Source organism: Acomys minous, assembly GCF_964271855.1.
Source record: "Acomys minous genome assembly, chromosome: 4".
Taxonomy (NCBI): Eukaryota; Metazoa; Chordata; class Mammalia; order Rodentia; family Muridae; genus Acomys; species Acomys minous.
The window spans coordinates 36,806,180-36,819,878 of record NC_140486.1 but is presented as its reverse complement, the minus strand read 5'-3'; the positions used below and the strand labels follow the sequence as shown (position 1 = coordinate 36,819,878).

At 44.4% G+C, this 13,699-nt stretch overlaps 1 protein-coding gene across 2 annotated transcripts in view; it reads left to right on the top strand.

Annotated features, from left to right (window-relative positions):
* Window positions 1-13,699, top strand: part of TNFAIP8 (TNF alpha induced protein 8) — a 114,780-nt gene that overhangs the window by 17,994 nt on the left and 83,087 nt on the right. Inside the window, exon 1 of one of the 2 annotated variants that reach the window (XM_084779747.1) lies at window positions 6,306-6,328. The exons of the other annotated variant lie outside the window; for it this stretch is intronic. The gene's annotated coding sequence lies outside the window, so the exon portion shown is untranslated. Of the gene's footprint in view, window positions 1-6,305; window positions 6,329-13,699 lie in introns of those variants that run through there. 2 annotated transcript variants of the gene reach the window in all.

Below are 13,699 nucleotides of genomic sequence, written 5' to 3'. Positions count from 1 at the left end.
TGGACACTGCTGTCCTGAGATATTCTGGTGAGTAAATTTATTTTTAGGCTATCTTCATGATTGCTTTCCTTGCCAAGTGACTGTTAACTCTACTTACATATGCTAAATAAAGACCATGGGACAATATCAAGAAGCCGATACAAGTGGCTCACAAGTGACTTTAGTTTTGTGCCAAAAAAAAAAAAAAAGTTTCAATACAGTTTGTTTTGTTTTGCTTTTTTAAGAATGAAGAAAGTGGGTCTCTGTGAGTTCGAGCCCAGCCTGGTCTACAGAGTGAGTCCCAGGACAGCCAGGGCTACACAGAGAAACCCTGTCTTGAAAAACAAAAAGCAAACAGGATGAACCTAGAGGACAGCTCTGGAGTAGCGCACACCTAGCTGCATGGGGCCCACATTCAATCCCCAGCATTGCAAAATAAACAAAATAACAACTAAAACCCTTCAGTGGCTCCAATAGGCTCAAGTGCGCATGTCTGTGGAATGGTGCTTCCTGGAGTGGAAACCCTACGCAGCTTGAGAACAAGGTTGGCCTCTGTGCTCTGATATGGAAAGATCCTCAAGACAGATTGAATTAAAACACCAAATAATGATCTCATTATGTTTTTTTAAAAGGCATATTATATGTTTATGAGTGCATAGGCATTTTTGAAAAGAAAGAACAAGTACCATTAATAACAGAGCTGCAGTAGCTTGGAAGGGACTGGGGTTTACATTTTCATTTTATTCTGTCTGTAGTGCTCCGATTTCATAATAAAAATGTATTTGGCAAAGGAGAGAATTTAGATTTCAGTCGGGGTTTTTGTGACTTTCTAATATTCTCTTTGAAAAAATCTGAGTGAAAATAGCCTGCTGGGAAAAGCAAAGCGAATGTAAACACCTTTGCCTTCCATCATTAGGTAACTCTCCAGTTCCAACTTACCGGCCCTGTCCTCATTCCAAAACACAACTCTCTGGTGATTGTGCCCTCGCCTCAGAATGATCTGTGGCCCCCACCCCTGCCAACCAAGGCATAGTGAAGTTCTGAAGGCAGTACAGCAGATCACGGGCCTGGCCTGTTGCCTTGCTACCCAGTGTTGATGGCTGAACCATCCATAGTACTCATGTAAGAGACACTCACCATCTTCCTGAAACTGTGCTTGGCTTCTAGGTCTCAGTCTTCTCTCTCGTAACAGCAAGTGAGGAATGACTAGACTTTCAGGTTCAGAGCTGTCTGTAGAGCCCTCAGGCTGTGTCTGAGCCCACACATCGCCCTCTTCCTCAGTGTGGTTGCTCCCATTCCCATTCCCCAGGCTCTCAGCAGGCCACTGAGCCATGGCAGTTTTCTCTGCTCTGGACCCAGCCCGGGTGCTGTCTCACAGTTCCTCTCTGAGTCCAAAAGTGGCTCTGCTCTCTTCAGAGGTCCTGTAACACTTTCCAGCCCCCTACTTTCACATCCTACTCTTGTCTGCAGCTCTCTCTGGTCTCTTCAGATGGCTTCCTGGGCACAGTAAAGACTTTTTTAATTTTTTAAATTTTTTTTATGTTATTGAGGTATAATTAATGAATAATGACTGCAATCTACTCAAGATGTAAATGATAAAGATAGACATCTCAATCTGGATAAGGGTGACCAACAATGGACACCTTCTCATCACAGTCACCATCTGCACATGCGCTCAGTACACTTACTGTCTGCTGTCTTACTAGAGTTGAAGGTGAGGAGTACAGTATTATTAGCTCATGGTACCGTGTTGGGCAGTAGTAGACGTCAGAATCCCTCGCCTTAGAACTCAGGGCTCACAGCACTTGACCAACCCTTCCCCATACTCCTAACCCAGCCCAAGTAACCACTGTCTACTTTCTGCTTCTATGGAGGAAGTCTTGCTATCAGTGTGTAGTAATGAGTAGCTCCATTTTTATGATCTGTTCAAATATTTTTACTTTCATTCAGAGAATTATTTTTAAAGGTCTGATGTTAGGGCTGGAGAGACTGTTCAGTACGTACATTTAGGCAAAACACTCACCCACACAAAATAAAAATGAAATTAAAAAAAAAAAGCCTGATGCTAAAAGTGAGACTGTCCTTCAGAATCCAGTATGACTCTGAAAAACTCATCTTTTAGCATGGTGACTTCACGTGACGTATAGCAGGTTAGACACTGTCTCCTTCCTCTTACAGAGTTTAAACTTGAGCCTTATTGAGGAATTTTTAGGTAACCAGGATCTTAGGGCGGTTCCCATGTCACACCCTATACTTGAATATTGTAAGTTCTTATCTAATAAGCAAGATCTTATCTTGATAGTTGAAAAAGTAAACACATTACACCCACTATTAAGACAACTCCCAGAAAAGTAAATTTGGAAGAAAAGCATAATAAGACTGTAGACATTGCATGAAAACAAATTTTATTTCTCGGTCCGCCTTCCATCTTTGCCTGTACTTATGTATGGCTGACCGGGAAAAGCACAGGTTAGCATTGTGACTTCGCTTGACACCACTTCCTACCCAGTTCCCAAGCTTTTGTGGACATTTGGCTCTGATTCAAGATGAAACTCTTAACATTCAGTTGGTTGCTGCCTTTCCTGAGAAAGAGACGGAGACCGTAAAATAGATGTTGCCAGAAGGAATGCCAGGATGTACTGTGAAAGGAAGAGCTGCTACTCCAGGATTGCTGAGATGGGCTGGGATAAAACACATTAGATGGTCTGTTGATGTCGTAGCACAATCAGAGAAAGTAAGATCTTGAGGCATTTGCAAGCCTTTTCTTTAATTAAGCACACGTCCTTGTGAGATTGGACAGGTTTTTGCCTGAGCAATGACTTTATTTACGAAGGTGTGTTGGGAACAGCTGGCCAGCGGCCCTTCCTTATCGGCATGTTTGTAATACTAGCCTCAACTTGTTTGGTAATAAAAATCCATGTCTCTCAACTGATAGGATGGAATAATTTCCACAGAAGAATCAATCTCCAAGGACCCTTTTCAGAAGAAACCACATCTGACTAGTACCTATAGGCGAAGAGGTACAGTTAACATAAGGAAAGAATTAGACTAAATACCAGAATCTTTTTGACATCTGTGGACATTAAACTGCGCAGAATTTAATAGGCACTAAATACTATTTCTTGGCCCCTGGCAGAGGTGACAAGTTTGCTCTGTATTTCTTAACTTGCAGCCACATTGAGCACCTTTTACCTTGAGAACCAGCTGACTTCATAACGCTGTTCTTAGCTTTTCTTTATAGAGGCTTTAAAGTTTTTTGCTGTTTCTTTCATTTCCAGCAGTCATTAATACAAACGTTGTTTCAACGTAAATTTATGTTTAGGGATTAATAAGTGCTACAGTGATCTCACCTTCAGGTATTTTTAACTTCAGGTTTTCGAGGATGTCATATATAACTCTAGTTACACTGTTTCTGCTCCTCCCTTCCCCCTCACAATTGCTCCTCTGTTCCACTGCCGTAACCCCTCTTGAGTTCATGACTTCTTCTATAGTTATTCTTGTTTTACACACACACACACACATACACACACACGCGCGCACACACACACACACACACGCACGCACGCACACACACAACCTACTGAGCTCAGTTAGTGTGTGTGTATATATCTATATCTATATACATAGATTTAGGGCTGTTCATCTAGGCTTGGACAACCTATCAGGATGTTCATCCCTAAGCAAAACTGACTCTCTCTGTCTCTCCCTGTCTCTGTCTGTCTCGCCCTCCCTCCCTCCCTCCCTCTCTCCCTCCCTCCCTCCCTCCCTCCCTCAGTAACCATTGACTTCAACTAGCTCTTCAACTAGGGGTGGAATCTTGGGTGCCCTGCCTTCCATCCATCCATCCTAGATGTTGACTGGCATGATGTTGTGTAGGTCTTGTGTAGGCAACTGTTGTTGGGAGTTCACTGCTGCATCATTCCTGCCGTGTCTAAAGGACTTGGGCATTCACCATCCCCATCCTGTCTATGGCTACAGTCTTCCACCCCCTCTTCCTCAATTTTCCCTGAGCCTTAGAATAGGGGTCATTTATAGATGTCCCTTTTAGGTATGGGGACTCCTAAGGCCACCTATTCTCTGCATTCGTGACCAGTTGTGATTTTCTGCTGCCAAAAGAAGGTTCTCTGATGAGGGATGGGAACTGCACTTACCTATGGGGTAAACTAAATATAGAGAAGTATTTAGAAGGCAATTGGACAATATATTAATTTAGCAAAATGGCAGTTGTACGTTCTCCTCCGGTATCAGTCGCCTCTCCAGCCATCGGTTCTAGCTAGGTTTATACCAGGCATGAGTTTCCTCTTATTGAGTGGGCCCTGTATCCAATCAGACAGTTGCTGGCTACCCCCAAGGCCTGCTACCCCCAGTTTATGGTTTCCCCCCTTAGCAAATGTAGCACTTTCTGAAGCTATAAGCGCTAGCCCTCAAGGAGGAGGCTTCCAGGTCAGTACTAAATTGATTTTTTCCTCCAATAGTCTGCGACCTAAGTGTGTGGTGTCTTCAGCAATCGGCGCATGCCCTCAAGCTTGAGCAGGCAACCAAGAACAATGGAATAGTCTGTGTTGCTTTTAAAAGAAGGCATCCCTTGCCTGGCACTGGGGTTAGGAAGAGATAGTCTGTGGTTCCTGGTGGAAACATTATCCTTCTGTGGTGGACACACACATACATACACACACACACACACACACACACGTAAGCTTAGAAAAATAATGTTTCCCTATGGCCTTTTAAAACATTTTTTTTAATATTTACTCCTCTCTGTCTCCCTGTACTTTACTGGCTTCTAAGGTTACTCCAAATTAAACCCAAACCTCTAAAGATTCAGAGTTGAGATCCCCAAATAAGAGAAAACATGTGGTGTTTGTCTGTCTGGGTCTGGGTTACCTCACTCAGTATACTATTTTCCAGTTTCATCCATTTACCTGCTAAGTTCATGATTTTTCACCTTACTATATTAGAGTCTGTAATTCCACAAAGAAAATATTATCAGAGAGCTGTGCACTTCTCAGTGGGGATGACAAGGCCTTTGTGTGTTATTTCTTGTTTGATTTATGAAAGGGTCCATAAATTATTAGTTCTCCCTCACCCCGGGTTTTGTTTTTTTAATAGCTTAACAAGAGCTATTCAGTCTTACCTTTCTTTCACAGCAGCCTCTGTGGGTCCTGTGAAGGCCTGTGAGAAAGGTCTCATTAGGCTAGAACTTAGCTCCAAGGTTGAGAGACCAGCAAGCGCTGACCTGGAGTATAGGAGGATAGGAGAACTCTCAAGTGAAAATATGTAACAGGGTTTCAGTCTCACAATGGAGCCTGCAACAGAGATGTGCCAGGTGCAGCTCCCTAGGACCTGGCTGGTGCTAAGCTCCGAGGGCAGCTGTCTGAGACTGTCTCCTCCCCAACGTGGTCACTGCTAACACTTGGTGGCCACGTGTTCATTTACCACAGGGGATACTCGGTGCTGCTTTTGCCTTTGGTGGGTTAGAAAAGCCAAGGTGGGAGACAAGTCCTGGGCTAGATGTGCTAGAGAGCCTCTCAAGACCCAGCGTGAGGGTCAGAAGCCACACTGCTAGAACTTGTTACTTCCTCACAACCAAAGGCTTGCTTGTTTACTGTGATTTTTACTCATGCTAGGCTCCCACTGACATGTATCCTCAGACCAGACCACTCCCCTTCCCGTCTCTCTCTCTCTCTCTCTCTCTCTCTCTCTCTCTCTCTCTCTCTCTCTCTCTCAATCTCTCTCATACACACACACGCACACACACACACACACACACACACACACACACACACACACACACGCACACACTCAAAATCAATATAATGTCAACCCTAGCCGCCATTTTACCAACTATTTCATTTAGTATTTCAATTCTTTACTTGCACCAGCCATCTAATAACCAGTACAGAATATTGCATGTAGAGGTCATGAATTTGGGAGCAGCTCCACTGTCTGGTACTGACTTTTGAGGTGTCTCATGGCTTGAGGTCAGAGAACTGGAAAAGTCTGCAAAATCCAAAGGTTCTGGATCAGGAAGATCCACTTCCGTATATGCTTCCTCCAAGCAGGAGGCCTCATTTCTCACATTCGGCTTCTGACAGACTTTCTGGAGTAAACCGTTGCATAGTGGATGAGTCTCCCTAGAGACAGTGACTCAGCATAGTACACGTAGAAGACTCAAGTGTCTGTCATAACCAGGCCCTGGGAGTCACACGATCCTTCCCACAGTTAGCTACACAGGTCACATGGGAAGGGACCACAGAATCTCTGAGGACGCTGCGGGGACAAGCTGATTCAGGAGGCCAACGTGAGCAAAGTGTGGACGAAGACATGGTTGAGTGCGTCGGTGGAGGAGGTAAAATGTGGAATTGATGGAGAGCCAGTGGCTCAGGGGGGGCAAGGGTGTCTTGGAGCAGAGCAGAGGCCTGGGTTGCACTTGGTGGCTGGGTTCGGGCATGATGGGAAGACCTGTGAGGTCTTAAGGTGCAGAATGACACAGCTCTCCAAAGGGCTCGAGCTAGCCAGAGACCTCATCGCTGGCATATTGTGGCTGTAGTTTGTATGTGAGCTTCAGGGTGGGCACCCTCCTCTTTCCTCACTGTTGTCCAGTGCTCAAGTCTCTTTTTTCTAAATTTTGTAAGAGTCCTGACTCTGCCTTGGCCACACACTGTCTTGTACTGTTTAACTTTTATGTGTTTGTATTGTTTATCATGCGGAGATTACAGGGGCCAACAGGGCCCAACCTTATCTGTTTGCATTTCCTCTTCCGTGCTTAGCGCACCCGTGTGTAGTAAATACTTGCTAACTGGTGGTTAATAGCAGTGTGGAGAGCCACCATTTCCAGCTTTGTGGTGCATAGTGTAGTTATAACATTTCCCAAACGATCTCTGTGAGTGGAAAACATCCCCATTTGTCAAAAATATTTATAGAAAGCCAGGGGGAAAAGTTTTATTTAACAAAACCAAATGGATTATTTTTAACTTCAAAAAGATTTATTTTTTGCTTAAGTCAGCCGATGCATTTATGACCGTGTGAAATAAGGGTGGCTTTCGTATGTACTAACCGCTGCCTTGCTTATGTGCATACAGCAAGGCGGACATCTGCGCTTTTGTTCAGGATGTGAGGCGGGCCTGTGAAATGACCACAGCCTCCAGAGCTACTCAAGTATTTCACCGAAGTGATCGGTTCACAAAAGTCAGGGACTCCTTCCTGCTTTTAAGCTAGCAAGGACATTTGTGCTTTCATCCTTGGGAAAGTCTCTGTGAAACTATGAATGAAATCCAGGGGTAGAGACGACTCTTTGTAAACCTTGGAGGTAGCTGTGACCCCAAGTGACACAGGACTGGAGGACAGAAGGCAGATGAAAGGACAGCAGTCGAGGTTGCAGGGAAGCGGGCCGAGAAATGCCTGCCCAAGAGGATGGGGCAGAAACGGGGATCCCTCAGTGTCCCAGGGGACCTCAGAGTGAGTCCTCAGAGTCCTGTGGCCCATAGCTTCCCCGTGGGAGAGGAGGACGAAGAACCAGTGCGAGGAGGACTAACAGGGACTTGTCCCTCGCGGCACTGGCCTCAGGAAGGCAGCCAGACCAGATGCTATGAGAGCCTAGAGCTCCGCAAAAAAGGTGTCTGGGTGGGAAAGCAAGACTCAAGAATGGAAACCCTAAGGCTCAAATCCTGACAGCAGGCAGTGAGCTGTGAATTTGGGGAATCAGCGCGTGTGTCTGGGTTTTGGTTCCTTTATTTATTAAATGCAAGGCTGGGTCATATGATGCTGACGTCTGCTCAGATTCTAAAATTATGGTTTTGTTGGGCAATAAATGTACCCCTCACCCCCAGGAATTCTACTTCTGGGTATCCAATGCAGAAAAAAAAATATATCCATTCAAATACTTATGAGTGTACTCATATATTCTTTCTATGTAAGGGGCCCTAACTGGGAACGGCCTGTTAGTGAATAGAGAAACGATGAGGTGCATTTATACAGCACAGTACTACTTACAAACAACAACAACAACAACAACAACAACAACAACAACAACGTACTTTATTAGATTGTGGGGGTCAGAACATTTGAAAAGATTTAGTTAACTAAGGGGCACAAATGTCAAAGACTACATATTGTCTGAGAGAAAAGCAGATGTTATGACAGGTAAGTAGGTTATCGGCCGCCAAAGGATGAAAGCAAATGAGTACTCTCAAGTTAGTAAAATGTGTCCTAAGTGTCACCGACTTCCAGATCCATCAGCGTTGTCACAAACAGCGGGAGCGACTCCTTTTCTTTAAAATGTTGTATTGTAGTTGGCAAGTAGATCTTAAATCTATTAACAGTGTACATCACGATGTATTGGTAATGCTTGTCCCATGGAATGCTGAATCAAGCTACCTAACATGGGTATTGCTATTTATTCCCCCCCCCCTGCCCCCCTCCCCCCCCGTCCCTTATAATGAAGGCAAAGAAAGGCTAAGGAACTTGTCTGAGATCACACGTGTGTGAGAACAGTTGCAGACGGCCCTCCCAGCAGTTTCCAGGTATTGTTAGCAGCTACTGTCACCAGGACGCACACCTCCATGCTGTGCATCTGTTGAATGTAGTAGTCCTCTCCAACTGAAAGGCCATGTCTGCGAGTACCAGCTCCTCAAACCCTCACCGCACCCACCAGTCTCTGGTAACTCGGATGTCTCTGTGTTTAACATTTGGATGAGTGATTCATCTTTCTGGGGCTGGCATTTCTCTCTTAACATAAAGTCCTTGTTCTAACGTGTCCTCTATTACTGTGATCGAACACCAAAAACAGCTTGGAGAGGAGGACAGGTTTTATTTTATTTTACAATGTCAGGCCGTAATCCATCACTGAAGGGAAGTCAGAGCAGGAGCTTAAGGCAGGAACTGAAGAGAGACTGAACTGCTGACTGGCTTGTTCCTCCTGGCTGCTGGTCAGGCCAAGCCCACCTGTCCCGGGCTACAGCCCACAGTGAGGTGGGCCCTCCTACACTAATTAGCACTAAAAATAAATGCCCCACAAACATGCCTGCTGGCCAGTCTGATCAAGGCAGTCCCTCAGTGGAGACTCCCCCAAATAACTCTGAACAGTGGCAAGTGACAGGCTGAAGAGTTATCTGGGTTCTTTCATGCTGCTGCAGAAAAAGTTTCCTTTTAAAGGCTAAATAGTACACCGTCACATATGCATACCACACTTCTTTATCAGGGAAATATTCGAGAATTTGGATCATAGTGACAATGACACAAGTCTCTAACATCATTAGAATTATTGAAATGTCAACTTAGAGTGCTAAGTTACTTCATTAAAATAGGGCAGGGTGGCAGAGGTGTGTTGCAGGATATTTGATCACACTGTGAACCCCCGAGATTGCGTACTGGAGAAACCTGTTTCTAGTTGTGGTGTGGCTCAGCCCTAGCACACACCTTTAATGCAAGAGCTTTCTGTAAACAAGATTAAATAAAGTCAACCGTAGGTCAAGAGGTGGAGCAAGTGACCAGCTGACAGGGCGTGAATATGGGAAACCATAGAGAGTGAGAAGAAGTCTGGAGGATGGGCAGAGAGATGCACAGGAGGCCGAAAGGAGGGACTTCAGCTTGAAGGGTTTTTAAGACAGCATGGAAAAGGAGAAGGGGCTTTTTCCTCCTGGGATGTTGGCTGAGTAGGAAGGTCAGCTGGGTGCTTTCTCTGCCTCTCTAAGCAATAGGCTTTCACCTCAGCATCTGGCTCTTGAGTCTTTATTGGTAAAATTGAGCATTTGGGATTTTTGTTTCTTTATAACAACAGGAGAGTGAGACGTTGGTAAGCAGTTAGTAGCAGTTGTTGCTCTTGCAGAGGACCCAGGTTCAGCTCCTAGCACACATACCGTGACTCACAGCCATCCACTAACTCCAGTTCCTAGGGATCAGATGTCTTCTTGTAACCTCCCCAGGCATCAGGCATGGTCATGTGTGCATGCAAAACATTCATACACATCAAAAAATAAATTAATATAAAATAATTTTTAAAATGAGGAGGGTATTAAAAAAAAACAAGGAGTAGGGAATAGAGCAATATCAATGAAAATCCCCCCTCCCTCCATGATATTCCCACTTTTGCTTTTATATATACATATAAACTTAGATTTTGCATATGAGAGAAAATGTGCTATATTTGTCTTTGAGTCTAATTTATTTTATATAACATGATGGTCTTCAGTTCATCCTATTTCTCATGAATGGAATAATTTTGTTCGTTATGACTGAATAAAATTTCAGTGTGTGTGTTTGTGTGTGCGTGTGTGTTTATACATGATTATGTGTGTACAAGTGTGCATGCTTGCTTGTGTGCACACGCATGTGGAGGTCAGACGTCAACATAGGGTGTCTGCCTCAAATTCTCTTCACCTTATATTTAAAGATAGGGTCTCTTTTTTTTAAGTTTTGATAAATAATAATTTATAACTTCATATATTTTGATATACTTATGGATATCAAAATGTATACTTTGATACCATTATAATACAAATTTCCATTTGTTATTTACATTATTTTAAAAATAATTTATTCAGATTACCATATTTTTCAGACACCTGACCATAAGAAGCACCCAGTTTTTAGAGCAGTAAATCAGGAAAAACAGTAAAAACAGCAATCAGACCATAAGGCGCACCTTAAACCCCCCCACTTTTGGGGGGGAAGTGCGTCTTATGGTCCATAAAATATGGTACCTCCTGATTGTTATCCCCTCACTTGTATCTTCCCGTTCCCCCCTCCCTCTCTCTTTCACCCTATTCCCCTCCCCTATGCCTTGTGACAGAAGGGGACCTCCCCCACCATATGATCACAGCCTAGCAGGTCTCATCCGGTTAGCCTGCTTCCCTTCCTCTGAGTGGAGATTGGGTCTCTTGCTGAACCTGGAGCTCACCCAGCCAGCTGGACTAGCTGGCCAGCAAGCCTCAGGAATCCTCCTGTCCCTGTGTCCCAGAGCGGGGACTACACAGGGGTAGGCACTTACCCACTGAGCCATCTTCCCAGCCCCTCAAAGGTGGATTTTTTTTGGCCCCCTCTTAAAATGGGGAAACCTGAAGCACAGAAGACCTAAATAACGTGTCTGAGACCAATCACCTAATGGACATTTGTGTGTGGTCAGCTGACCGCAGGCTGTGCTTTGATTTATTCTGTGTTCTCGGTTGCCTGGGAACATAATTTCTACCAAAGGCTCATTTTCCACCGACTTTAGTCCAACACATGTCCTGTGCTCCTCTCATGGGTTTCAGGTGAAGTCAGCAAGAGTGAGAAGGCCATGTTTCCCTGGGGGAACTGTAGGCACAGCTAGTAGTTAAAAGGTAGTGGCAGTCTTTGAGGCACACTACAGTGGGGCCCCACGCCTTCATCTGAAGGCAGTAGAGACAGCTGTTACAAATGCAGAAACCAGGGTATCAGCAGTATTACTGTTCAGCACATGCTGGCCGTGGTTGGTTTGAAGTGTGTATGCAGTGATAAAATCTAGTGGCTTTGTCCTCCCTCCCTACCCACCTCAACCTTTAGTCATCACTGCTCTGCATTCAGGTTATCGTTTTCTTTTCTCTGAGCTTCTACCTGTGAGACATACAGTGCTTGCCTTCCTTTCTCCGTCAGGCGTTATTTCACTTGACACAATGTCTTCCCTGCCTGTTCATTTAGTAGGAAAGCTAGGGTTTCAGTCATCTTTGTGGTTGGACAAACTTTCTTCCTGCAGAGATTCCATAACTTTTTTATCTGTCCATCTATCTATTGATAGTCACCTCTGTTAATTCCATATCTTATCTATTATGGATGGTGCCACAATTAAAATGGGCGTGTTTTATGATTCTTTGATATGTGATTTCCCTTCTTTTGGCCCTGTAGCCAGAAGGAGAGTGGCTGGATCATATGCTACATCTTGCTTTCTCCATAGTGGTTCTAGTAATTTATGTTTGTGAGTGACTTTCTCCCTAAATCCTTATCAGCATTTGTCATGTTTTTTATTTTATTTTATTTTAAACAATAGTCTTTATAATTGGGGTTGCTTTTTCTCAGGAGTTTCCCGGAGCTCTCTGTATGTCTTGAGTACCTGTAATTTTGCTGGACGGTCTGTTTCAGCTGCTTCAGGCTGGGGACCTCAGCATCTCCTTCACATCTGACTCCCCAGGTCTGTGTTGATCTTATAGTGGGCTTCTGTGGAGTCTAGTGGGATGAACTCTTTGATGGGATCCTGGTTTATGATTTCTAAAAAGTCTAAAGATGTACACAATAGAAACATTAACAAGTCACCCCATGTGGAAAAAAAAACTTACCTAAAAGTATTTGCTCATACTCATAATGCACAAAAAATGTCACCCTGTTTCCAGGGTAAATATATATTCCTTCTGTTCCCAGTACTTCTTGTTATTTTTTATTGGGGAAGGTATGGGAGAAATGAGAGTCTAGGAACCAGAGAAAGGTGGGATAGGTGCTCCTAAGAATTTTCTAGTTTGTCTTCAAGAAAGAAGGTGGTGCCACTTAGACTCTGACTTTGGAGCGTCTACCAACCAGTCTCAAAAATATTTTAGTTGTTTCAGCTTTGATCTTTTATCAAACAAGAAAGGACAGATTGATTATTCACTTGCGATATATTCGGAACACTAGAGCCAAATTTTTTCGATTTATTAGTGCACTCTGGCCAGTGCACTGGGCTTGACTGTCAGCACCCCTGTTGTGTGAAAGTCATTTGGTTGCAAGGCGCAGTGCTCCTGCAGGTGCTCACCAGTGTTTTGTAAGCTAGAGAGTCCCCGTGCTCTTAGAGGCAACAGTCGCTAAAACCTCACCCTCAGACAGCATAACCTAGACATATGTGTGTGCTCTTATGGGGAAAAAAAAAAAGATTTCTAGAGATCACTGGGTGTGTTTTTGTCTTTGTTTCCTTCTCTGCTTCCTTGTGTTCTCTGGGTAAAAGTGAAAAGCAACAGTTATCCACTAGGAGAAGGATAGGGTGAAAAGAACACATTTTTCTTTTGAGGATTTGTTCTGCTTCTGCCTGGCCACTCACTTCTAGGGTGTGCGATAGCATTTGCTTTTTCATAGTCTCCTCCAAGCCCTTGTCTCATAGTCTTTTGAGAGAAAGAGAGGAGAGGAAAGGAGAGAGAGAGAGACAGAGAGACAGAGACAGAGAGAGAGAGACAGAGAGAGAGACAGAGACAGAGAGAGAGAGAGACAGAGAGAGAGAGAGAGAGAGAGAGAGAGAGACAGAGACAGAGACAGAGACAGAGACAGAGACAGAGACAGAGACAGAGACAGAGACAGACAGAGACAGACAGAGACAGACAGACAGACAGACAGACAGAGACAGAGAGACAGGCGGGACATGAACATGAAGGCCTGCCTGGAGGTCAGAGGATGTTCCCAGGCAGTCTCTTCTGCCACTTTGTAGGATCTAGGCACTGAACTCAGGTTGTCAGGCCAGCACTCAAAGGCCTCTCTATCAGCTGTGCCATCAGGGCCGGGGTGGTGGTGGCAGGTGCATGTGTGTGTGACGTAGTCTTTAAATGGGCATTTTATGAGCTCATCTGGAGCTCCTTGCTCACTCGATCATCTTTCCATCAGGGCCAGCTATATCTGCACATTAACTTCCCTTAATTAACACTTAAGGCTGCTTGTCCAGGATGATTCACCTGCAAAAGCAAGCAAACAGCAAAGCCAAGCAGAAAGGCTTGGAAATGCCCCTGGCCTTTTCTCCACTTCTAATTTTGCC